The sequence below is a fragment of the Leopardus geoffroyi genome, chromosome D2, assembly GCF_018350155.1.
Source record: "Leopardus geoffroyi isolate Oge1 chromosome D2, O.geoffroyi_Oge1_pat1.0, whole genome shotgun sequence".
In the NCBI taxonomy this organism is placed as follows: Eukaryota; Metazoa; Chordata; class Mammalia; order Carnivora; family Felidae; genus Leopardus; species Leopardus geoffroyi.
In genome coordinates, this window is record NC_059334.1 from 36,438,049 (window position 1) to 36,463,959 (window position 25,911).

At 41.1% G+C, this 25,911-nt stretch overlaps 1 protein-coding gene and 1 long non-coding RNA gene across 8 annotated transcripts in view; one reads left to right on the top strand and one right to left on the bottom strand.

The window, feature by feature from the left end:
- LRMDA (leucine rich melanocyte differentiation associated) overlaps positions 1 to 25,911 on the top strand; it is a 1,047,682-nt gene that overhangs the window by 261,725 nt on the left and 760,046 nt on the right. The gene's annotated exons all lie outside the window — the stretch shown is intronic.
- On the bottom strand, positions 371 to 18,317 carry LOC123576644. Of its 2 annotated transcripts, XR_006701516.1 has the most exons (5): positions 17,860 to 18,317; positions 7,760 to 7,889; positions 7,536 to 7,662; positions 7,117 to 7,170; positions 371 to 1,345 (listed from the first exon to the last, which is right to left on the bottom strand). It is a non-coding gene; the product is annotated as an uncharacterized LOC123576644 (long non-coding RNA). The 2 variants fall into 2 exon arrangements; XR_006701515.1 differs by lacking the exon at positions 371 to 1,345 and having other exon boundaries at positions 6,886 to 7,170.

Consider the following 25,911-nt stretch of genomic DNA (forward strand, 5'->3'; position numbering starts at 1 on the left):
TGTGGCCTGATTTTTTTTCCTTAAGTTTTTCTTGATACTGAATGCAGCCAAAGTGTGATTGCTGTGTTCCCACCTTTACTCCTACTGGAGGTGGTCATCGTTCTTTGCGGGAGACCCCTTGAGAAGTTGTGGAGTAATAGACATCTACCTTGGCAAGTGAGTCATTAACTTCAGGTATATGATACCTGCTTTACCATGAGAAATAAAAAAAATTATAAAAACATTTCTTTTAAAAGTTTATCGTTGAGAGGGAAAGAAGGAGGGAGGGAGGGAGAGGGAGAGGATGAGCCAGGGAAGAAAAGATAGAGGGAAAGAGAGAATCCCAAGCAGGTTCTACACCGTTAGCACAAAGTCCAATGTGGGGCTCTGTCTCAGGAACCACAAGATCATGTCCTGAGCCAAAACAAAGAGTCAGACGTTTAACCAACTGAGCCACCCAGGCACCCCCAAAACATTTTTTATTATAGGTCATAATTACAAGAATAATAGGGGAATAACAATAATAGTAATTTTAATTTCAGACTGCTGCTTGTGTCAGTTTGGTCTGGCTAAGTTAGGCTGCAGTAACAACTAACTCCAGAATCTCAAAGATGTAAAACAATAAGGATATATTTCCTGCTATGCTTCCTGTACATGGTAGGTTGGCAGAAAGAATCTGATCATTTTTGTCACACAGGGACTTAAGATGGCAGAGCAGTTGACATCTTGAATATCACTGGACACTGAGCCAAAGGGAAAGTGTTCTGAAGGGTTTTGCGTTGGCAAGTAAGTATACCACAGCTCATTGGCAGAATTGATGACAAAGCTCCATTCTTACCTTGGGATCCAAAGAGGGTAGACTAGTCATACTTGGTAAACAGCTCTAATAACAGATTTGTTATGCACAACAGATAGTTAATAAAAACTTCTCTGAACATAAGAAATGCATTATTGGCTTAACAGTACACAGATTGGTGATGACAGAAGAGGTCTAGAATAATTGAGCTTAAAGTCTCTAAAAAGTGACCTGGATGAACTCTCTCACGTTTACAGAGGAGGACATAGAGGTCCGGGGAGGGTAATTTCCCCAAGAATACAGCATTGGAGAGAGGAGCAAAATAGGGATGCAAACTCAAGTTTCCTGACTTGAAGTCAATGTAATTTCTTCATTCTGTCTTTCTCACCTGGTAAACTTGGGAACCTTGAGTTTCTTCTGCATATTGCTGCTAAACCTGTGTGCCTTGGTGCGCAAGTCCTGCCTTTGCCCTGTTGTTAGTCTGACAGCTTTTAGTTTGTCCAAGTCTTCTGGATCTGCTTAGCTTCTTGGCTTCCCCTTTCCAGACTCCATAGTCACCATCATATTTTCCTGTGGGTGATGTTTGGTTATGAGGCTATAGGTTCTGTTGAGTTTTCTTTTTTTTTTTTAAAGTTTTAAATTTATTTTTTTTTTGAGAGAGAGATGAATAGGAGAGGGGCAGAGAGAGAGGGGGACAGAGGATTCAAAGTGGGCTCTGCGCAGACAGGCTGACAGCAATGAGCCCTGATGTGGGGCTCGAAGTCATGAACTGTGAGATCATTCTTGATCTGAGCTGAAGTTGGATGCTCAACTGACTGAGCCACCAAGGTAACCCTCACTTGATTTTTATTTCAAGTACTAGAATTTGAATGCTTTTATCAAATTCCAGAAATAAGACACAGGGTGTGTAAGGTAGTATTGAGACAATGACGGGATGTTCAGTAGAGTCACTACAAGGAGGTCAGACCAAGAGGAACTCCACAAGATGAAATGTTTATTGATTTACATATATCCTGCTTACTTTGAGGATGTGAGGGAGATGGTGATTGGGTCTGGACAGTGGCCTGTTCTCTTTGGTTGTGACTCAGCAGAGTCAGAAGACAGAGTTTTGGTTGACATTTCTCCTGGTTTATTTTTATTTAATTTTTAACTACTGCTTTGGACATTGAAGCCAGATAGGTAGCCTCAAAATTTTTAGATGGAAACAGAAAACCCTACAATACTAGCTATTGTTAACAGATAAGCGATCATACTTTTCAAATGATTTTCACTGCAGACCCAGGTTGGACCTTCCAACCTGGAGAGAATTAGTTGCTTTTGTATGGCCCAGATTATGGATATAAGCATTATCAGCCTGAGGTTTTGGCCTTGGACTATTATTTTTAATGTTTGTTTATTTTGAGAAAGTGCATGTGCATGTTAAGGGGGGAGTGGCAGAGAGAAAGGGAGGGAGAGAATCCCAAGCAGGCTTACAAACCGTGAGATCATGACCTGAGCCAAAATCAAGAGTTGGACGCTTAACCAACTGAGCCACCCAGGCACCCCAGCCTTGGATTCTTAAATGGCAAATGTCTTTGGGAGATGAGGGAGAGGGTGGTGTGACTATATCAGAGAGATGCTTTCTTTCCCATACAGAGGACTCTTATCTGCTTTATGACTTTTGTGTAACTCTCATAGTTCATTCAAAATTAACAAAATGAAGATTAGCTTTTTCTTGAGCTTAAGTATCAGTTATATGGTTATATGCCAGGTACATGTGAGTACCTCCTCTGACCCTTTCTCTCTTTCTGTATTGTGTGTGTGTGTGTGTGTGTGTGTGTGTGTGTTTGTGTGTCCCCATATATCTGCATAGGTGTATGTATTTGTCACTTGCTTTTAGAACAGCCTTATGAAATAGGTATTGTGTGGCTAACATCTGAGATATGAATTCTTTTCCTCCTCACCATCACCCTCTGGAACAGATACTTTTATTATCCTCATTTTGAAAATAAGAAAACTGAGGTGTAGAGTCTAATATAGCCAGATAGCTAGGATGTCATGAAGTCAAGGTCAAATCCAGACAGCTTGGTTTCAGCACTGGTGTTTGAACCACCCTTCTGGCTATCTTCATCACCTTTCCCCACTCTATTCTTGAGGAGAGGAGTTACAGGGCAGTGGAATAGAAACCAGACAAAGAATCAGAAGATCTGATCAGGCACTGGCTCTGATTCCTCTTGCCTGTGCTGTTTTAGGCAACCCCCTCAGCCTTTCTCAGCTTCTTTTCCCATCGGTATAATAAGAACACTCACCCCTAACTCAGAGCAGTTTTTAGAGAAAGGAACTTGTGCCCAGAGTGTGTCACTGGCATGCTGGAAGAGAGTGTTAGAATTTTGTTCCTAATTTTTATAACCTAAAAATGAGAAATAAATAAGCTGGGTCAATGTTTAATTCTTAGACTGAACTGGAGCTCTCACTTGGTGCAGGTGTCTCCCACATGTGCACCCGCCATACACAGCGAATGGCTGTTACAGAGACCACCTGGGTATTCTCTTTGAAGAGAAGTTCTTAGTGATATCTTCCCCTCTTTTTTTTTGTCTTAAGCATTTTGAAAATTTTATTAGACTCTGAATCTTTGAATAACAGAACCTTTACATTATACTTGATGATAAGTTGGGGATTGAGTACAAAAATCTTTTGTTCCAACAGAGATTCCTTGACTATATCATGAGAAAGAACTTGAAAGTGTTTTTTTGTTTTGTTTAATTATAAATATGAGTTTTCCATTTTTCTCTCAGGAAAACTAAAGCTTTCTTAATTTTTTTCATTCCTAATGCCTGGCAAAAATATAAATCCTAACAGATATGTCTGGCAAAAAATGCAGTTAAGAAATGCTTAATGAAAGAAACTCATGCTATGGAGAGGACATTTGAAAACATTTTTGGAATGATTTCCATCATCCTGTGAGCTCTTTGCTGTAAACTGTGTCTAGGTGTATTATCTATAAAATTGCTTATCTCTGCACATGAAAAAAATGGAAAATGAATTTTCTAACTATGTAAGTCTTCCCAAGAAGAAGAATTTTAGTGGGTTTTGAATTCATTGGTGAAAAATAGAAAATTGCCACACATTTTGGGTAATTGACATCAAGGAATGTGGAAATTTACCCACTGAATTTAAACAACAATCTGAGTGTGACTGGTTCATGAGATTGAAAAAGATTTTCATGATTTAATGAGCTCAGTGATCAGTTTCTTTCATATGTACTGTGGTACTGAATAATGGTCCTGTCTAAGAATCATATTCTAATCCCTGGAACCTATGAATGTTACCTTCCATGGAAAAAGAATCTTTGCAAATGTAATTAAATAAAGGATTTTGAGATGAGATTATCCTGGGTTATTTTAGGAGGTCCTAAATATAACCCCAAATATAATTGAGATTATATTGTATAAGGTATTTAATACCTTATAATATTTATAACAGAGGCAGAGGAAGACCAGACATAGACATAAGAGGAAAAAGCAATGGTGCCCAGAGAGGCTGAGATTGGGAGTGGTATGGTCAAAAGCCAAGGGATTCCACCAAACTTCAGAGGCTTGAAGAGGTAAGGAACAGATTCTCTCCTGTAGCCTCTGAGGGGAGTGTGGTCCCACTTACATCTTGACGTTGGCCCACTGGTACTTCTGGGTAACTAGAACTGTGAGGAAATACATTTTTGCATGTTTTTTTTTAATGCCACCAAGTTTGTGTTCATTTGTTACAGTAGCCACAAGATACCATACAGATACTTAAGTATCTTGTAAAATTGAGGACTCATTTATTAAAATCAAGCATTAAAATTAAATTAAAAACTAAACTTTTAAATTGGCTTCTTACAAAGTGCTAAGCCCTCATTAAAAAAAAATAGGTATAAATATATAACATCTCAGTAATGAAAAGATTAATAAATTATGTAAAATACAGTATCTGTTTTTTGGTAAACTCAAAGAAGATTTGACATCATTAATGAATAAAATTGCATTTAAAATCTTCTTATTTTTTTCCTATCCTTAAAATGCCTATTTAATATGCTGTATGAATACATTGGTAAGATATAGTGTGCATAATTTATAAATAAATCAACATATGTTGGGGTGCATGTTACAAAAATTTTGGGCAACTTGCTCTAAGGGATTATTGTCATGATTAAACAAGATAAATGTGAAAACTCTTGGAACATGGTAGGCATCCAGTAACTATTTAGTGGATGGATGGATGGATGATGAAGTAATGGAGGATCCCTAAGCAGTAGACCCAGGAAAGCATCCCTGATGATGTGGCTTAGCTCTGGGCCCAGGTGTGCTTGATTCCAAAGTAGGTGATCTTCCTACTTTGCCATCATCTTGTGAAGTATGCTTGTTGTAGCATCTGTTTTACAATTTCATGAAAGGACAAGCAACACGTTGCGGTGAACATGTAGGGTTGACTCATCTATCTCAGCGCTGGGATGGGATGAGGAGGAATGGGAAGTGTAATTCCACGGATTACTTGAGAAGGCAGGAGGAGATTCCTGCCCTGAGTGTGACTTTGTTGACTGGTAGTGGGTGGTGGTGGGTGGTCAGCGGTTTTGGGGTTCGTTATGGTGGGATGGACTCAGCCTTCCTGCAGCTCGCCCGACAAGGCAGGAAGCTTTAGGATTTTGTCTGAATGTGAGAGGCTTTGAGGATCTGCCAACGATAGAAGGTTCTTGAACACCAGCCCCTCTTTTCTGTAAGCAGTGTTGGAAGAGAAATAAAATTCATACACTCACTGAGTTTTAGACCACTAAAGTGCCAACGCCTATGATGGTAGGGAACAAGTTGATGTCTGGATAAATAAAATGTTGACAGCATTCAGATATGGTTTTAGTTAATAGCTTTGCTCTTGTTTCTGACCAAAGACACAAAAACAACGTCACTCCAAGTGTTAGCAATATCCTAACTGGATTTGGAAGTTATCTCTCTTCCAGGTCATGTTTTGATAGAGCTAATAATGAAAATACCAGTGAGCTGGTGGGTGCTGAAGGCAGATAATAAGAATTTCAGAACTGTTATAATCCCTAGACAAACTGGATTGCACCTGTGAAAAGGGGGAACAGACTCAATGAGCTGAATCATGAGCCTAATTGGCTCAGTCTTTACAACACAAAACTAAAGGCTAGTCTTTAAAAATGTACTTCTTATGCACTGGTGGTGATGGAGTAGTAGGATAGTTTCTTTGCTGTTGTTTGGGTCACTGACGTTGACCCCTATTGTTCTTGACCCCACTGCTCCAGTAGCCTCCTAGAGGGGAATTGGAACAGTAACTTTTACTTACCTCTAATCTGGTTTCCATATTGCCCCAGGTCATGGCACTCTCCAACTGGGAATCTTCTAGTGGCTCCTCTTAGGTTCAGAACTCTTACTGTTTGCAAGAGTTTCTTGCGACTCCTACCCTCAGCCAGATCACATATCATATGCAACTCTTTTTTCTGTGGAAGATTCTGTCTTGTGTTGGGGCCCTTGCCCAGGCCCTTGCTACTCCTTTGATCTACCCTGTTCATTTTCATCTAGCTGATGCCTTTGTATCCTTCAAGTCTCTTGTCAAATAAGGAAGCCCCTCCTTGAACCATGTCGACTGGTTTGGCTTCCCTTGGTGTATATTGCTCCCCTAGCATCCTGGATGTCCACAGAAATTTCTTCCACTTGTATTTGTGTATTCAGTGTCTGTGGGCCCTGTAAGACTTCTTGTCCCTAAGAAGTCACTGCACGGTACCAGGCACAAATAATGGGTGCTCAGTCCATCTGCCAGATTAATGACTGAGGCTTTTCAAGAGAGAAGGAGAGAAGGTAATGTGTTTTGTATTGTCACAACCAGCAGATTACTTGGCACCCAATAAATGTTGGTTGAACTGAGTTCAATGGAGAGGCCATAGACCAGGTTTGCTTTAGGGGCTGTGACCTGGTTGCAGAGTATCAAGCCTCATCCCCTTTACCCCATTCCAGTGAGGCCTGCATCTGAATTCCTTTAGAGGTCAACTGAGGATGGGTTATGGTGGTAGTAATGGGGTAGATTATCAATTTGTATTTTGAAAAATAAAAAAGACAAATATACAGACTCATTAATAACAAATATTTGCAGACATAATGAACTTGGAACATTTTATTGCTGTGTTTTTGAAATGTGAGAGAGAAACCAAAACATAAGAAGAGACTGTTAACATGGCAACCTTTGCATTCTGTTTGCAACCTTAGCCTTCTTGAAAGATTCCCCTATGAGTTGTGGTTATAGTTTTCAAGTGTATGTCTCGTTTTTGACCTGGGAGTGAGAAGAATAATTTTTAGGCAATGAAAATAAATACTCACCTGACTAGTAAGTACAGAAATGGGTCTCAGGGCTTTGGATATCAGCTCCACCATCTGAAATGTAAATATCTCCTGAAATTCCCATTTAAGAGCAGATTTCACCTGCAAGTAGACTGTTATATCTTCCTGAAAAATATATACACCCTAGTGAGGGAATAAACACATCATTACACTTTCATGACAGATAAGCTCAGCTCTGTTCGGGTGTAAACTCATTTTTCTTGGGTTGACCTTTAAATAGTATTGTGCTATTGTATGGGATTTAAATCAATAATTTTGTCAAAGCAAAATATACTGCAGGTTTTTTTTTCTTTATCATTTAAACAGTTCTGTAAACTCTCAAGGAGTAATGGATTTCAACATGTTGTCCCCAGGAAGGGAAGGGGGGCGGTTACAGGAAACCACATATAAGAACTCACTTAGTGGCAATGAGGCAGAAGCTTGGGATGGCTGCATATCTGAGACAGTTCCGTTTTTCTTTCAGGCAGCTCAGGTGGGGGTGCTGGTGTGGGCTGTAATTAGTGGTGTAATACCTTTTCTGCATTCCTGTTAAAGAGCAACAAAGTGTCCCAGGTGTGAGGAGGTTAAAATGAGAAGTACCCAGTAGTTATGAAGCAGCAATAATGAGTTTCCTTCTACTTACCATGGATTTGTGTGATATACAGCTTGCAATTAAGCATGGCTTGGTGATTCAGTGATTAATGTATATACAGCTCCTAAAGGAGGGAAGCCGCCCTCCCGTCACATCCTTCATGATGTTTACAGCTGGGTACCTATTAACAGGAAGATGGAAAGGGCCATTTACAATTCAGTAACCTTTATGACAGTGAACTCTTTAATCAGCATTTTATTTCCTTTGTAACACTTTAGTCATCTACAAATGTCAGAATAAAATAGGGCCATGAAATATTTAGGATCGGCATGTGGAAATTGACTTCCCTTGATTTAAGCTGCTGTGTCTTTTCATTTTGTTGTTTTGGGAGCTTTTACTTTTATTGAAAGACAATTTATAACTAAATGCTCCCAACAGTGACTGGCATTAGGGTAGGAGGAATTTCAGAGAGCCAAGTTCTGGTTCTATAAAATGTGTTGATGCTTGCTATATTGGGTAATAAGTTATTCAAATAAAAACATTAGCGAAGGGTTTGCATTTCAGAGCAGTGTTTAGTAGAGGTACAGCAGACTCTGTAGAGTTTATGACAAAATACCCCGACATATTTTAGAAAGGTAATTAAGTATGAAGTACATCCATAATAATTTAAGTCAGTTATAGTGTGTACCTGAAATATGCATTATTGTCTCACATTATTTTCTTAGTGGGATTCTGGGACTTTTTCAGCTCAACAATAACCACCTTTCAGCTTCCTTGTATTGTTGCAAATGTATGTAATATGTATTAGCAGAATTGCCATGTTTATATTTAAAAACCTTTAGACAGTAATATTGTATGAAATGATTACATTATTTACTTGTCTTTTGTTAAGTTAACTCATTTTAAACCATTGAACCCAAACATATTTCAAATTACATGTTTAAAAAAAATTAATCTTGGACCATGGCATGCTTTAAGAATTTGGTATCATGCAGTATTGCCCTCCCCCTATCCCCAGAGGTTCGTGGTCACCATTTGTTGACCATGGGATGAGTGTCAATTTAGGGAGATAGTGATAGTTTTTTTCAGGAGAGAATCTTTGTCTCATGTAGGTCGTCTAGGACTGCATTTCACACTTTCCTACAAGATCCTGGGAGGGTGTTAACTTTTCTGCTGTATGGACACCAAGTAATCAGGACCAGCATGGTGTGGTGGAAAGACCAGCAGCCTGAGTGCTGGTTCTCGGCCCTGACAGGAACTTCCTGCCATGAACAGTTTCCTTATCTTTAACTCAGAAAGCTAAGGAACTGTAAACTAAACTGGTTGATTGGACCTGGTGTGTTTTCAAGGGAGCAGTGAAGAAGAAAGGGAGGTGAATACATGGAGAATAAATTAGGACCTGAAATTCAAACTGCCACAAGTAAAGTGTTTCTGTACCTAGACTACATAGATATGCAGCCTAAAGAGAATGTCTTTACCTAGATGACAGAAGGAGAGCTGCTGTGAAAAGTCCAGTCATCTCATGAATTTGTTGCTGCTGAGTTAAGCTGTCTATTGAAGGACTTAACACAGAACAAGACCCCCAGTGTTATTTTCTTGTTTCCTTGTTTTCATGAAAGGTCAGGGTCTCCAGCTGTATTCTGATAACAAAGCCCCAATCTACAAAGTATCAGCAAGTTGTCTGAGTTGGAATGTTTATGGAAAGTTAAGGTATTAATCTCCAACTTGAGAGTTGCCCCCACTTAGTCCAGAGAGTAAGAAACAGGAGGGAGATCCAAGGACCAGAAATTGTATGCTGGCCAAGGAAAGGGGTTCAGGGATTGGGGTAGTTAGAGGACAGCTTTTTCTAGATTTTTTTTCATTTCACCTCCTTGTCTGATTTCCAGCTGTTGTCAACAGCTCGCTTTTGAAATGGTTCTTTGGGACATTCAATGGATGGTAGCAAGTAAAATCTTACAAGGGGCTTCAAACTTTGAAGACTGAAGCTTTTTTATTGAAAGGGAGTGGCTGAATGACTCCATCAATGAGGCTGAAAGTATGCATGTGTGATGGTAAAGTAATGGCTGGAAGAGCAGGTTGCACCATGTAAGGGGATAGCTGGAAAAGGCACATGGGCAAGTTGGCCCAGGAGGGCAACATTTCCAAAAGACTTTGGTTCCATCTTTGCCCACCAGCTCACTAGAGGTCCCCACAGGGGTATCTTGGATGACAGGAAGCAGTGGGAGCCTAAAAAATCTTGGTGGCTATAGGTTTTGTTCCCAGATTTCCAATTTTTAATTCACTTAACTTCTTGACTTTTGAGTTTTTAAAAATGATTATTTATTTTGAGAGAGAGAGAGGGGGGTGGAGAGAGAATCCCAAGCAGGAATCCCCAAGCTGATAGTGTGAAGCCTGACGCAGAGCTCGATCCCACTCTGAGATCTGAGCCGAAACTAAGAGTTGGATGCGTAACTGAGCCACCCAGGTGCCCCTAAAATTGTTTTAAAATTTAAAAAGTGTTATCAAACATAATCATGAAAAATTTGAAAAAAAATGGAAGAGTAAAAACAATGGTCTACTTCTGCCCCATCAGCCCAACTGTTATTATGTGTGCTATATTGTCTACTTCCAGAGGCATAAAGCAGCATAGTTGAAATGAGAGTGAAGTGTCAGTTTTATGTTTGGCTTTTTTCATGTTACATTAAATTAATATGCATTTTGCCATGTTGCTTTGTGGTCTTAAAATTTTTTTTTAATGTTTATTTTTGAGAGAAAGAGTGTGAGCAGGGGAGGGGCAGAGAGGAAAAGAGACACAGAATCTGAAGCAGGCTCTAGGTTCAAAGCTGTCAGCACAGAGCCTGATGTGGGGCTTGAACTCACAAACCGTGAGATCATGACCCGAACCAAAGTGGGATGCTTAACCAACTGAGGACCCAGGCACCTTGCTTTGTTGTCTTATGATCATCATTTTTGATGACTGTATATTATTCCATCAAATAAACATTCCATAACTTAAAAAATAATTTTAAACATTGTTAAATCTTACTATGGGCTGATTAGTTTGTCCTCATATTTTTTTTTTTTTGCCATAATAACAGTATAATGTATGTCTTTGTGCATATGAATTTTTGGTAATTTTGTTTATTTTCTTAGGAATAGAGTCCTTATTGGGTTGAAGTGATTGCACTGTATTGCATCACCTACCTACTTTTAGCCCCAAATCTCTTAAAAACCTTAGATAAATTTTGTCCAAGTTCTTTGCTATGTATATGCTTTAGATTAAAATTATTTTTAGAAGAAGCTTGTGTTTCTGTAGAGAATTTTGGATATTTTGAAGAGGATCTAAAGTCATGTAGATGATACCATATTCAAAATTCTGCTCTAGTAGATGGCAGAAAATTAGGAAATGTCAGACTGGGATAGGGACTGACATCTGTTGGGCATCCAGAATATGTTAGGCACTATCAAGCATGCTGATCTCATTGAATCTCAAAGCAATCCTGTGGGTTGAATATTAGTAGCAGTAGCTCCCTGCCCCCCCCCCCCCCCCCGATGAGGAAACTGAAACTCAGCAAGGTCCAGTGATCTGCCTGAGGTCTTCCAACTTGTGCAGAGTTAGAATTTGAACTCAAGTCCACCTGACCAAAGCTGGTGCTTGCTCCACTCTGCCATGTAGTCTTTGTCTTAAAGAAGGGTGGGTAGGTGAAGCATTAGTGGCACCACACTGTCCTCTAAGATGAACATAAAATGGTGGTCCTTTTCCCTTTGTAATCTCAGAGATTTATTTTAGCCATTGGGACCTATATTTTTTTAAAATTTTTTTTTTAATGTTTATTTATTTTTGAGACAGAGAGAGACAGAGCATGAACGGGGGAGGGTCAGAGAGAGGGAGACACAGAATCTGAAACAGGCTCCAGGCTCTGAGCTGTCAGCACAGAGCCCGACGCGGGGCTCGAACTCACGGACCGTGAGATCGTGACCTGAGCCGAAGTTGGCCGCTCAACCGACTGAGCCACCCAGGCGCCCTTGGACCTACATTTTTGTAACGATTCCTATACCCTTTGGCAGAGCCATGTTTGTGCCCTTCTCTCAAGTGACAAAACATGATTTTGTTTTAATGCCCAGAGGTGTATTGGCTAAATGGAGCTGGCAGCATATTCAGGGGTTAAGATGGAGTGTGTATGTGTGTGTCGGTGGTGGGGGGGGGTGGGGTGGCGGCAGTGGTGTGGTTCTGGGGAAGCCGGAGCCCAAACCCTTTTTGCCCTATCAGATTTTACTGTGCTCCCTCTGTGCTTTCCTGAAGACAGTGAAGGAATGGGGATGTGTCAGGGAGAAGACATGGCCTTGCTTAGAAAAGCCATTTTGGGAACTGTAGGTATAGAGCCCACCCAGACAGAGGGATGGTCTGAAAGAACTGTTCAGGTCTCTTGGAGAAAGCCTTCCAGCTACCCAGTCAGGAAGAGTAGGAAAACAGGAATGCTCAAAGAGACAAGTTCAAAGTCATAATACCTATGGATACCTTGCAGATTTGGTGGCAGGGTTCTGGCCTCCCTGGACTGCGGAGCCAGTGAGTGATGGACAGGAGAGGAGGTGACCAAGCCAGCAGGCTGGGAAGCAGGAATGGCTGTGTGATTCAGTCTTCCTCTTGCCTTGGCCCTGGACAGCAGTCGCCTCTCCTTTGATGCTGTGAGGAAGCTGGGATTATTACTACATGGGGTGGATGGTTTTCTACCTCTTGGTTCGCTTTTAAGTAAGGCAGGAGGGCAAATGGGGTGGTGAGAAGTTGGGAGGGTGTTGGCCACTGGTGTTTGTAGCCTGGAGCCTCTAGGACCCTGCCTCTTTGCTGCTGGTACTACGTTTCAAATGAAGCCTAGAATTTCTTCCTGTTAGGGGTAGGGACAAGGAATCGGTGTTGGGTGTTTTTTCACCCCCTGATGATTAGGACATGTTAACCCACATTCACTCTGCTGCTTTCCCCCCTCTCGGTCAGGATTATTTAAATGTTTATCCTTCCTTCCTTTTTGACCTTTCTTGTTCAGTCCTAGTTCCCGGGTCCTGCTTGTTTTGTGTTTCATGAGCTTAGCAAACCGTGGCCTCCAATTCCCTAGTTCTAGTGTTTTCACTTAAGATGAGAAGTGATGAGCCAAAGGTTTCAGGCTCAATCCTTGAGCAAAGGGCCGCTCTGACAGGGATTATTATTTATTTGTCATCTTGGATGTAATAAGCTGTAGGTACAGCTTCGAGAGCCCTTGATTTATTGCGCTGTCTACTGCCACTAGCGGGGCGTCTGCTCCACCGTGCAGGATGAATACCACACTGTCAGCTTCGTCGATCTGTCTCCACCACTGCTCTCTCTCTCATAACACATTCCCATTTCATGCCAGAATACATAAACAATCTTTCATTATTTTGATGCCTTTTTCATATTTGTTCTTTACAGAACATAAAGTTTGAATTTATGGGTTTCCTTTACATTATTTCAACACACTCCACCATTTTCCGGGTTTGTGGTTTAACTCTCAGAAATTGGCTGCCAGGTGATTTAGTTATTTTGGCTTTCTAGTTTTATAGTTATTTAATATCGCAATGCCAGATACTGAGAAAATGGAGTGCATGGAGGGTGAGGGATTTGCAGTGTAGGCTCTTATCATCAAGGCAGCATTATCAGAGGGATGAGGTGCGGGGGTTAACAACAAGGCATGGGAGACGGGAGATCTTTTGCTTATTTTTAAAAATCCCATCTCAAAAATAGTATTTAGATCGTGGCCAGCCCAGGTTCCTTGATGGAGCTTGAAAGGAAGAAGGGAACATCCCACCACTGCTGGGGACTGCCAAGGTTTTCTAACTTGCGGGTTAAAACGCCTCACCCCCAGCTTTTCACATGGCAGCTTCAGTTCTCTTGATTTTTACCTATGTTCTCTTCTCTGCTGCTTGCATTAATCCTTGCTGTCCCTTGGTTTTTGCTTCTGCGTTTTCGAGACTCAGCCATATTGCCTAATTTTAAACAATTTCCCTGTTATGATGTTTTGTTCCCCAATTGATAAAAGAGCTTGTGTTTGAAGGCATTTGTTTAGGACTAGGAAGTTGCGGTCTCTTCCCTGCCCCCCACCCCCCAATAGGAGGATAGGCTTGGGAAATGGAGGGTATACCTGCTGATTTATTCACTTACTTGTACTGACCTATTTTCATGAGCCCCACCCCCCCACCTCATTTTAGTCTTACCAAATTTCATCATCTTAATTTTAACCAAATGGAACAATTATATATATATTCTCTAGCTTGGGTAGCTTCATATTTTTTTTTTAATTTTTTTTTAACGTTTTTATTTTTGAGACAGAGAGAGACAGAGCATGAACGGGGGAGGGGCAGAGAGAGAGGGAGACACAGAATCGGAAGCAGGCTCCAGGCTCTGAGCCATCAGCCCAGAGCCCGACGCGGGGCTCGAACTCACGGACCGTGAGATCGTGACCTGAGCCGAAGTCGGACGCTTAACCGACTGAGCCACCCAGGCGCCCCCATATTTTTGATTTAAAATACATTCCCTCCCTCCCCCCCCACCCTAGTTATTTTCCCTGAAATTAAATTGTCAGAGAGACAACAGAAGAAATTCATAGAATAGATGGCATTGTAATGCTCCTACTGGTGATAAGGACTTGACATATGTGCATGAGAGTGCTGTGTGTGTGTGTGTGTGTGTGTTGAGGCGTGTTGTCTGTTGATAGGATATGGGCCAGTCTATGGAGGAGCCTGGTGAATTTCACTTCATTTGGTAGTTCCTGGCACATACGAGCCACTGATAGGTGAGATCGTATTCTGGTCAAGGTGAATTAATTGTGTGGAAGTCATGGCATTTGGGAAGTTGACGTCCTTTTCAGTGACAGTGCTAGTTCGCATACTGTGGCTGAAATTCTGGCTCCTTTAGGGGAAGGTCTCTTGCTTACGTGCTCATTTACGTGTGCTTGTGCTTGCCCCTGTGAGAGGAAGGGGCTCAAGGTGAGAGATGCTCTGCTGTTGGAAAGTTGTTTTGAACCCTGTCTCCTCCCTAAAAGACATTAATGAATGTGGATTTGAATGCCATAAATGCAAGATAATTTTGTCACTCCTCGCTTCCCTTGGCCGCCTTCATTAGAGAAGTGGGGACTTTGCTTAGCTCACATCACATTGTATAGGCCTGTTGTGGCTGGAAGGAAACCCTAGTTAATTAATATGAGAAATTTGTTTTGTGTCCCTGGTTAAAAAGACGGTGCAGGTTGATGTTGTCAGCAGAAGCCGCTTGTCACTTTGACCTGTTCTGTTAAGTGTTTGATGTGTTTTCTCAGAGTAATCTGTGAATAACATTATAGCCCAGCCAGAAGAGAAACCGAGGGAGCAATAGCAGAATTAATATCTGGGAACGTTGATAATTATATATCAGAATCTAATTTTTAGCACAGAAAATGTGTTAATGACAGAGAGGAAAACAAAAACCACTAGCTTCTCCCAGCAGGCCCCAAAGTGTCATTTATTATTTCTCAGCTGGATATCTATCAAGTTTATGGGTTAATTTTTCTGTAGACTGTTATTTATGGGTTTTTGTTTGTTTTCAGCCATCATTACTAACAATACGGTTAATAGCAATCATTTGTTATCCAGCACTAGGCGTGATGCCTCAGATGAGAGCACTGAACTGAGAATACTCATTTGGTAGCTGAATAAGGCCCTGACAGGGCCCATTTATAACAAGCTCATTCTATAATGTCCATCCTATTAATAAAATTTTGTTGCTGTCTAATTAGAGATGTCTGATGTGTATAGTAGCAGCGCAGAGGAGACTTTGTGCCGCTGCCTTTTCTTCTCCCCTTCCCCTGGCCTCTTGTGTCACAGCCAAAGCCCATCTGGGCATGTGGGTTCGAGAAAACAAAAGGAATGAGGAACTAGCTGTGGGTGAAGGTTCTGGATTAGATGTGTGACAGTAGTGTTGAGTTGAGACTGGAAACCAGGGAGGCCTTGCTGGCTTTCCAGTCCTCTTTTCTCTTCATTCTGTGCTTGTACAGCCCTGGTGAATAATTTGCCATTTGCTTCCCAAATCCTTCTTGGTATGAGGTGTGGTGGCCACAGGATGCTGCTACTCATTTCCTAACACACACCAAAACTTAATCATCCAAGCGAGGACTTAGCTCTTCAGCGTCGGTGCCTTGAAAGGCAACACATTTATTCCCGAATCACTAGTGGCCTTCTGGAAACTTCTCTTGGTTTGTTTGCACAAGTTGTTTGTTGCATTCAATACAAAACCAAATAATCTCCCTGAATAAGAATTGGGGGCGCTGTACTACAACACCCCTCTCAATATTTTGTGGTCATGCTTTGGATAGAGAAACAGGTTAAGTCATTTTTATCCCAGAGGATCTTTCAGGTTTTCTTTAATTACAAAGAAGCTTTGGGGCTAGGTAACTGGATGTGCCCATCTCTTGGGCAAAGAGTTGGAATTCTAACAGCCATTTTTGAATCCTGATGGTCCTTACTTGGCAGTGGGGATTGATTATGATTTGGGGAAAGTTGTTGAATGGCTGGGTTTCTGCTTTCTACATTCCAAAAAGCAGGACCAATCCCTGGAGAATGGTTTGGTAGTGAGGATAACGTATATGAAAATGCCTTGTAGGTAGTAAGACCTTCAAAATGCTAGTTGCAATTACCAGTAATTACAGAAAAACCTACCCCACTGAGCTCCTTTATTTTAAAGTCCTTTTAAGCACCGTTGTATAAATAGTTTTACTAATTTAATTGCTCATATTTCAAGTGAAATTCTGCCTTCCATTCTAAGAGTAAAATTTAAAGAAATGTGTAACATTGAAAAGTTTTTCTCATTCCGATTATGGCTTATTGTGAAGTTTGCCCTCTTTCTGGGGGGAAAAAAGAGGAGTTGAGAATTCAGGGGAAAGTATTCTAATAATTCGGCAGGTGCTCAGAATTCTACATCTTTGAATTAAGAGCACACAATTGGGCAAGTACACTGAAGAATGTTTTAAAATAGTTTTGTTGCTAGGTAACTATTTTCCTCTTCAGTAAGCCCCCCCCCCCCCTCGAAATGTTTTGCAAATGATCTTTTGAATAAGAACAGTCATCTAATATATTTTTCTCCCAGCCTATCTGTTTGATTTTGAAGGTAAAACTAAAAAAACGCTGCAAAATTTCCCTCCCTAAGCTGGCGATGAAAGTGCGGTGTAGGGTTGGGCTTACACAGGCCTGGGTAGTCTGCTGGGTTTTTATTCTCCTAAACTGCACTTGACTACAGCTTATCAACCCTTAATTAGTGCTACATTTTCTCCCTGTGATTTCTATTGATGTGTGGTACTGGAAGCTGGATTGAGCCTCCACCTGACTGGTGTGCAAATTGTTCTAGAAAATTCAGCAAACATCTCTCTCCATTACCCACCAACCCCTGCCACCCTATTTCTTTCCGCCCCCACTCCCCCTGCATTTCTCTTTCCTTGTGTCTTTCTCTCTTCCATTCTCTTCAATAGAGAAGGTGAAAAGCAGGACGATAGGAATCAGGTTGAGTATTAGTGTTTTTGCTGGCCTGTGCAATAGAAAACGACAAGCGTCTGACTGGGTCCTCTGTCAGCAGATCGGGAAGCAGGGAGGCTGCAGCAGGCGGGGGCTCCCCCGCGGCCTCGGGATGGCTGCAACACGACTGTGAGAGCTGGGATGAAGTCAGCACTGACAAAGTGAGGGGATTGATGGATGGACAAAGCAGGGAACTGGATGTGAGAATGGATGAGGGCAGAGGGGGAATTTAACACAGACAAACAGAATGAAAGACAGAGAGGAATTGCCTGCTAAAGTATGCCCGCCCTTAGATCCCACAGCAATTTACTCACTGCTAACTGAACACCCAAGGATTGTTTGCATCTTTGCAGATTTTCCTAGCCGCCAGGGCAGAGGGAAACTAGCAGATTCCAGCTAGTGTGTGCCAGGCTTTCTCTTTCAACCTCCCTCTACCCTCCTCCCCCCCCCCCCCCCCCCGCACTACATTCACTCTCATTTAATTCAAACTGAGCGGCTGATTATTTCCAATAAGTTCACACAGTGTTGCTGCAGAATAAATTTTCTTCCCTTGCCATTATTTTAATGTTTCCACTAAATTTGCTTTAATCAGTTATTGTTGCCTTAGTGTAGTAAATAATAATATTTACCTGCTCCTTTTGAAAATGATGTTTCCGGAAGGAGATCTATTGTTGCTTTATGAAGGAGTGTGATAGCCATGATAACACATGCCTCCTTTGTGCAGGAAAAACTTAAATGTCTTTCTACCTTTGTCCAGTCCTTATATGTTAATGAGTGACTCAATGTTTAATGCTTGTAACATTTTACTTTAAGGTAGAAAGTATGCTCTAACTCAAACTTGAATATATTAGGTAGAGAAAAAATTTAAGGGAGAAGATCTCATGTTAAGTGTTATTACAATTAAATTAAAAAAAAGAAAATAATTGGGACAGAAAAAAGGTGAATCTAATTTTCCCCCCTGAGGAAAAGGTATAGTACTGCCTATGCTATAATAGGTTTACTATTTACAGAAGTTATTTCAGAAAAGAAGAGTATGGTCCAAAAGCTTTTTGAGTTTTTTTTTTAAATAATCAGTGATTGTATGAAGCAATAGAAGGTAAATCAAATTATTATAATTGAGTACTGTTCTCAAAGGTATATTTAAGATTTTGTTTCATTGTATGAATAAAGAAAGTGATTTTCTGAGACCGGTTGATTTAGGACTCTTTGATGAGAATTAGTGTTATTAATGGGGTGCCTGGGTGGCGCAGTCGGTTAAGCGTCCGACTTCAGCCAGGTCACGATCTCGCGGTCCGTGAGTTCGAGCCCCACGTCGGGCTCTGGGCTGATGGCTCAGAGCCTGGAGCCTGTTTCCGATTCTGTGTCTCCCTCTCTCTCTGCCCCTCCCCCGTTCATGCTCTGTCTCTCTCTGTCCCAAAAATAAAAAAAATAAACGTTGAAAAAAAATTTTTAAAAAGAATTAGTGTTATTAAAATTCTAAAAGAGAAACATAAACAGCCCCCCACACACCTTGTTGGAAAAGTAAAAATTATCCCTAATTTAATTCTGTCCAGCCTTAGGAGTGATGGTTCCAAAATGAGCCATTGTGTTTTTGGTACTTTCAAGGAACCCAGGATCTTAGGAAGCTTGGAAAATCTCTTGTTCATTTTGGAATACACTGAAGGAAACTTTGTATTTCAGAGTTGATGTTGATGGGTCTAATACATCCTTTACTCATTTTCCGTCCAAAAATAAAGTTTGTTTTTTCCTTCTTCCCCTCCACACCCCTTCCTCCCTTTCCCCTCAAAGAAATGGCCCGGAAAGACAGTCTCTGCTTTTTTTTTCCCCCTCTATATTACAAAAAGATTTTTTACCCCTTACGGGTGCTGGTTTACATGAGCACACACCCGGTTTTGAGATTGATATCTTTCTTGTGACATACCTCCAGAGTATACCCATTTCCTCAGTTTCTGCCTAGAACCAAATGTCTGAAGTAGCAACACAGTTCTAAGAAATTTTGGCCCAGAGTGCAGTATCAGCTGCCTTCACAATTAAAACAGGGTCTTGGGAGAAGGACTGTTGACTTGCTAGAAATGATGAATGAGAGTTAAAAACAAAAAATAAACAAAAACAAAAACTGAAATTAGTAAATTGTCTATTGCATGGAGATCCATGAGACACATTTTTAGGTATGGCATGGATTATCTGTCACTCTGTTGATGTTGAAAAAGTGGATTTGACCTCGCGCTCACACCCACCTTTTTTTTTTTAACGTTTATTTATTTTTGAGACAGAGAGAGACAGAGCATGAACAGGGGAGGGTCAGAGAGAGGGAGACACAGAATCTGAAACAGGCTCCAAGCTCTGAGCTGTCAGCACAGAGCCTGACGCGGGGCTCGAACTCACAGACCACAAGATCACGACCTGAGCCGAAGTCGGACGCTTAACCGACTGAGCCACCCAGGCGCCCCGACACCCACCTTCTTTGTGCAGATGAGTCTGTGGCAGCCTGGAAGCCATGCCATCCTTCCGTGTACATCCGGCATCGTTTTGGGATAACATGGGTTCAGAGCTGGCCAACCACTTGGGTATTATACGTTAATTCTGGTATTGAGTAACTTTTCAAAGGTTGAAAAATTTGACAAGTGATAAATTAAGTTTGCTAAAGCTGGCTCACACATGGCTCAGAATTACAGATCCATGTAACAGGTTGCTTAGAGTTCTGGTCCTTTTGTAGTGTGAAAACCTGTAGTCTCTAAGGTGATCTTGGAGACTTTTGGGAAAAGGATGGTAACTTTCCTCACATGTTGACCCCTGATTTGTGTAGGCAGATTGAGAGCTGGTTTCTTTTTGCCGTTATTTGTCATAGCCAATATACCAGCACATCTAATAACAATCACTTCACCTGTGCTTCCCAGAGGCAGAGTACAGGTGTCTTAGGCCCATCTCCTTAGAGATTCTGATGCAGGAGGGGGATGTGATGAGATCCATGCTTAGGACTCTGACAGGTGGTCCAGAGAGATGATACCTTTCCCCTTCTGTGTTCTGTTGGGGTCAATCTGGATAGTTCTGGTATATCACTCTAAATCTCTCAGACTTTTGAACTTAAAAGTCGGATGGGTAATAAAAGAATGTTCACTCAGTTTTATTTTATAGTTGTAATTTATTTCAACCCTTTTCTTATTATAAACAAAACATGTTTACCATAGAAAGTTTGTAAAAAAAAAACAAAAACAAAAACAAACTAGAATCCCCCCAGAAGTTACCACTGTTAATATTTTGTTATATATCTTTCAGTCTTTTTAGATAAAAAGCATATAGACATTACATTTTAGAGACTATGATCATTCCCTAATCTTTTTTGCAACTTTTGTATGTATCAATATATATTTTTAACATATTCTCATATCCTCAATAATTTGTCTGAAACATGGTGGCTAGTGGCTGCCCAAGGTATTTGGTCCAATTTTCTTTACCAGTCTTATTGTTTAGGCATATAGGCTACTTAACCTTGTTTTCTATATAATTAAAACTGCGGTAAACTTTGGTCTAATTGGCAATTAATGATAATTTGATTATTCTTTTTACAAGTAATGAGAGTTAAATTGCCTTTCTTCCTTCACTCCCATCCATTCATCCATCTATCCATTGCGGGTTTATGAACACTTGATTTATCATGGCTTTGGAAGACCAGCATTTGCCCCACATTAATAACTTCTTCCTGGAGCCTTAGCATAAATTGTTTTTTAAGTCACTGCAGTCTTGTAGTATTCTAAGTACTATTAGTGTTATGATCATCTATTTTAGAACTATCCTATCTCAATGCTAGAAGACATCCCCAAAGATTATGCCATCCAGTAGTGAAGGTACCATTGTTGGGGATAAGTAGGAGGCTTGCAGGGTGAGGATTTCAGCAGCACCTTCTATAACCAGAGCAGTTACCCTTTTTGGGTTCGATGTCAGGTTTTTTGTTTTATTAAAGCAAGTCCTGCTAGATAATTGATCTAGTCTAATTCTATTCTTATAGATGAGGGTATTAAGGCTTAAAAATGTGAAGTGACTGACATCTTTCACAATTCTCTATTACCTAATGTTTTATATTTCCTTTTATTGGCATCCCTACTATCATGCTCTGTTCCATCAGTGAACTTAGATTCCTGAAATAATGAGGCTTTCTCTCATTCAGTGAAACCTTCTTCCGTGTTTTTGGGTCCGACAGAGTGATCTGTTGGTGCTTATTAGCACAGAATTACCCTTGTGTATTCTTTTGCTGTTCATTTTCCCCAAACACCCACTCATATAGCAAATATCAAAAATTGCTATCTGGAGAATATTCTACAAATTTTTGTACTGGTTAATTATCAAACAGGGATGTCCATCCTACTTACATGTTCTGGTCCATTCCTGGGCAGGTCGAAACAATTCTGGGACTCCCGTTTGCTCAGTTACAAGAATAGCATAGACCTTGAGTGAGTCAAGATCTGTGGGTACTTACAGCTCCAGTTTTGGGTTCAAGGAAAACACTATGAAAGGAGTGAAACACATGAGCTTTACAAATTGAAAGTACTCTTGAGAGATCATGTGGGGTTTGAATCATCATGACAGGCATTATGAAAGAAGTGGAATTTGAGCTGGCTCTTAAAGACAGTGTTTAAAGAAGAAGAGGAAACAGAGACCATTGCAGGAGGGGATAATGTGAGCAAAAAGCTGGGGCAGGAAAATAGGGAAGAGCAAGGAGAACTGTTTGCTGGCATGGCAAACATGTAGAGAATTAGGACGAAGAGTGAGGCACACCAGTGAATTCCATTTCTTTATTCATTAATTCCACAAATATTTGAGTGTATTATGTGCCTCAAGGAGCTTATATTTTACAGGGGGAAGACTGATGGTAAATACATGCACACACACATATGGTGCTGAACTAAAGTCCAGCACTAAAGTATGGAGAAGACGAACATAGAGACTAGAGAATGATGAGTGTAAGCAGACAGCTCTTTGAGATGGAGTGGTCAGAGGAGGTCTCTTGCATAACCTAATATTTCAGCAGAGACCTCAGAGATGTGAGGAAGGATGCCATGGGGATATTGAGAAAAGTAGGGAAAATGTGAGTACCAAATCCTGAGGTAGATGTGGAACCTATTCTGTGGCAGACACATTGGTGGCTTTCCCAGTAACACCTCGGTTCTCCCTTATGTTTGTGCTCACATCCCCATTCATGCAATTAACCCTTCATATCACTGAAGGGCCTTCATGTTGTGGAATTATGGAAAGTACTTCCTCCCCAGTCTCCTGTGATTAGTTTGGGCACAGGCACGTGATCCTTTTATGGTCAGTGATCATCAGGTATAATCTGCTATATGGTGGAGATTTCTGGGAAAGTTTTCCTCTGTAAAAAAGAGAGAACATTTTCTGGGTGTGGTTGCATCTACCTCTGATGCCTATAGCAGCCATCCTGCATCCCTTTGTGGAGGTTTTGAATTGAAGGTGGCAGAGCAGAAAGATTGAAGTATTTGGGTTCTTGGTGATATCATGAACTGATGAATTAACCCTGGAGAGCATCTTACCTTTGGACTTCTTTCATGGTTATGTAATAAAGCCTTATGTTTAAGTAACTTTTAGTTGCATATTCTGTTACTTGCAACCTAAAGCATCCTAGAGAGTATAAGAATCATGGAACAGTGTTCTGTTCCTCTGATGCATTTCATTTAAGATCTGCTCAAATGTGGGGCTCAGTCGATTAAGCGGCCAACTTCGGCTCAGGTCCTGATCTCGTGGTTGGTGAGTTTGAGCTCTGCATCAGGCTCTGTGTTGACAGCTCGGATACTGATTTGGATTCTGTGTCCCCCCTCTGTCTGCCCCTCCCCAACTCACACTATGTTTTTCTCTCTGGAAAATAAACAAACATTAAAAAAAATTAGAAAACAAAAGATCTGCTCTAATGTTACCTTGTCTGAAAGACCCTCTCCAACTCTGTAAAAAAAAAAAGGACAAAGGCATAACCTCAACCGTGACATTGATTAAAAGTCTTAGCATATGCTTAAGTTCAAGCTACTGGATGGCCTCAGTCTGTGTTTTGTGCTTGGGAAGGGAGACCATGGGAGTTCCACAGTGACATTTAGACGAAGTCTCCCTTTCCTGCTATCTCCTCACATGACTGTTGCTCAGGTCCATGTTCATAAATGGTGATTTCAGGAGCCCATTTGCTCCACACAAAAGGTGAGTGACTCCATTTATAATAAATCTCAGTGTGGTGTACATGGTATCATTCCCTTCATTTGACCTTGGTGGAACAGGCTGATGGGGCAGTGAAAAGTATGATATGAAAAATGAGTGAGCAGAGCAGAGTGAGTAGTGAATCAGTCTTGTGTGTGATTAGCTGTGAAAAGTCTCACCAACATGCCTCAGAGTACACTTTCTCTTTTCTCTCTTTTCCCGTCCCATCTCTCCCCATAATACCTTGTCAGCCACCCCACAAGTGAGCTTTTCTACACGTGACTGCCTTGTCTTCACTAGCAGTCATTAGATCCTTACAGGGCTTCCTGGAGTGTGAACTCTGGGGTAAGGGAAAGTGGGCGCACAGGAGGAAAATCTTTTTTTGGCCAGGGATGGGGTGAGGGGGTGGTGGGAGGGGGGAGGAGCAGCAAATGGAGCTTAAGCCTTAGGGAGTCCCTTCCTGGGGGACATTGAGAAGACACAAGTATGACAGAATGATTTTGTAGGCATTGTAAATCTGTAATTATACCGGAGGACTCAGTGACTCGCGGTTGAGGTCTCCATCAGTTCCATTTGCAGAGTCAAGCCCTATAAAAACAGGGCGATGGGATGGTAAATCAGGTTTCCTGGGGAATCGTGGGATCCTGCCATAGAAAGCTTGAGCGCATAAAACGGAAACTTGCCTTTAATGGCATGGCTCTTATTGCCATGCTGCAGAGGCCACCTTGGTGGCACATGGAGGTGCTCTTGGAAGAGAATTCGCGGCTGCAGTTGATCTCTCTGGGGATGCTTTGCTTCATAGTCCTCTTGATGTGACACCTGTGGGCCAGGAGGCTGCTGTGGGAGAGGTGTGGGACATGATGAGTAGTTGGAGATGCATCATCGGGCTAACCTGACTGGACAGCTTCAGTTAGCTGTTCAGTCTTACGGCAGAACCCACAAATATTGCTATCCTGTCCTTCCAAACAGAGAACATATGCTCATTTTAAGGACCAGCAGAGGGTAGAGTGTTCATCGAAATAGGCACCTGCTAGCAATTCCTCCGATGGGGGTTAGGAAAGTGACCTTCATACCTTACTTAGTTCTTCTCCATGTGTTCTTTGACCACTGGGTAAAACTTCAGTAGTTGAGATACTTGGGGCCAAGGTTTGTCCTACTTACTGGACCAAAAATTAATTTTTAGATTTTTAAAATGTTTTATTGCCTCAAAATGAGGTCTATAGCTAGTGAAGGATTCTTAGAAGATGTGTTAAATCAACTACCCCTACCCCTGCTGCCTCCTAAGCGTTGTGATTAGCTTTTTAATTTTTTTCCTGCCTAAATAGATTTTTCTTAAGGTGGTCAAACCTTACCCTGGAATCTTATTTGCACCATTTATTGTGTATCAGTTGCCACAACCATGCTGCTCTAAACAAACAAAAATACTCCAGCACCTAGTGGCACACAGTGATCCGTGTTTTTTACTGCCCACAGAGGTCTGCAGATTGACAAAGCTCTGCTTCATGTCTTAGGTCTGTTTGTCTGGAAGCAATGGACTCTCCAGTCTAGCTCTTCTGATTTCAGATGTCAGAGGTTCACAGAGGGACAGAGGAAATATGTGATATGTGATCCCTTAAGGTGTAGACTCAAAACTGGCCCAATGTCCCTTCAGTCCACATTCCATGGGTATAGTGAAATCTGTGGTCAAGACCATTATTAGTGGCTTAGGGATAAATACTCCACTGGTAGGAACCACAAAATGACATGGCAGAGGGCATAGGTACAGGGAGGGGGAGGAACTGACAGTAATCCTGCAGTGCACTATTTATTTAGTCGACATAGAATGTATTAAGCACTTGTCATGAGCCTGATTTGGTTCTCCATCAGAAATAGGACAAAATTCAGCTTCAGTATTGTTCAAAACTTGCAGTGCCTTAGGTAAATTAATAAGGTTTTACTAGAAAAATAGGTATTTCATAAAAGCATATAACAGAAGTAGAATTTAGAAACATGAGAATAATATATGTTGAGCATCCTTTCCATCATTGTGTGCTCTTTGTTACTGTACATGTTAACAGTCATGTTTATGAATGGTTGTAGCAGACAAAAAGATAAATATTTCAAAGAGGACAAGTATCTCGGTCAATAACCATTTACTTCTATTCCAGGTCTTGGTTGTTAATTTTGGTTATGTGACTGACTTGAGCTTGTAGAGTAAAGTGAAGCAGGTTAACAAATCATCAGAAAGAGCCCTAAGAGAATAAAAAGAGAAATAGATTAGGGTAAGCTTTCATTTGGCATTCATTTCCCCAAAGATAGAGTCATACAGCAAACATTACAAGATTGACAGTTGGGTAATAGATGCATAACATGTCCAAACAGTTAAGGTGTTCTTCAATTAACACCCAGCCCTGTAATGCCATCTGGACTACTGAGTGTACGAAGGATGTGGGAAATTTGGCAAAAGTCCAGAGCAACTGTAGAGATAACAATAATTTGCAAAATGATAT